A 1520-nucleotide genomic window follows, 5' to 3' on the forward strand; every position below is an offset into this window, starting at 1 on the left:
GGTCACTAGTTTTCGCCCTCTGACTTCACCCCTCCCCCACGTTTCACAAGGGGGAAACCGAGGCACAGAGTGAGCAAGAGAGGAGTCCAGGTGTGAGCCCTTTGTGCTTCTAATCCAGCTGGATTTTCCCCTCCCGCTCTGTGCACAGGTGAGGAAGCTGAGGCTCAGAGAGGGGGAGTGGCGCGCCTGAGACCACACTGCTGTGGGGGAGGGCGGAGGGAGGAGGGAGGAAAATGGTGGAAGTCGGACCATTTTCACAGGCAACAGTCTTTTCAGGAAAATGACTCAGCCCCTGGCATCACGGGGGACTGAGGGGAGGAGAAACCCAGGAGGAGTGGGAACTGCTAATTGCGTGATAAGAAGTAATTGGTGGTGGGAGGGGGAGTGGGCTTAATGAGAGGGTGGCTGGGATGGAAGATGGAGAATAAGAACCAACAGGGGAGAAGGAGGCATCCGAAAGGGGAGGTGCTCGCACTCCTGGTGGCAGCTTCCCCAGGCCCATAGCTGCCAACCATCGGCTAGGCAGGGGACCGACCGGGGCTGGGGGCAGCTCAGCCTCAAAAGCCCAAATCACCCAGCCCGGGGCCTGCTGAGCTAGCTGCTGGCTATCTGCCGAGCTGGACCTTGGAGAATAGCACCACCATAATGATGCCTCCCACCTGCTCGGAGCTTTTAACTTGTTCAGCCACCAGCAAGCAGCCTGGTCTCACTTGGAGAGAATGGGCAGTGGCGTTTGCAGTGGCCCGAAGAGCAGAAAAGAGTCCAATAGACGTTAAGGACAGAGGTTACCTCCCTGAGCCCCAGTTTCCTCTATTGTAAAATGGAGGTGTTCTCTGCCTCTGATTATCTTTTCAGCCTCGTCTTCTACCTCAGACCTCCCCCCATCCACTCTCCCCGGCCCCAGCCACATACTCGTCGTTATAATTCTGACCCACAGGACTGTGGCTCAGCCCCTCTGAGGTCTCTGCCTTTGTTCTGCATCAAATGCCAACCTGCTCCAGGCTCAAGTCCTCACAGTGAACTCCTCTTCAACCTACAAAGCCCAATGCCACCTTCCCAATTCTCTCCCAACAGAATGAAAACACCCGCTTCTCTGGGAGGCCACTGTCCTATGTAAGTGACCGAAAGGATTATACTTGTATCATTGCCTGTCTCTTTCCCCTCAGGTCTGGAGCTTCCCTGAGGCCAAGGCAACTGGACCTTACCTATTTCTGTATTCCCAAAGCCCAGCACGAGTCAAACACACAGTAAGTATTCAAGCAACAGTTCTCGGATCGAAGGATCGATCACATGAGCTTATGTTTGTTATTTCAGTGCCTGTTTCCTCCGCTGGACAGAAACAGGGACTGAGGGAAGCCACTGGGGTGGGGGTGGGGGGGGGAGAGGGGGAGACGAGATGGGGCAGATCTGAACTCTATTTACTTTTCTCTGCATTTCCTGGCACAGACCTCCACAAGGTTGGCAGGTGGGGCAAACAGAGGAAAGCGCTTTGTTCATCATAAAGCAAGATTTATGGGGAA

The sequence above is a fragment of the Myotis lucifugus genome, unplaced genomic scaffold (genome assembly GCF_000147115.1).
Source record: "Myotis lucifugus unplaced genomic scaffold, Myoluc2.0 scaffold_213, whole genome shotgun sequence".
In the NCBI taxonomy this organism is placed as follows: Eukaryota; Metazoa; Chordata; class Mammalia; order Chiroptera; family Vespertilionidae; genus Myotis; species Myotis lucifugus.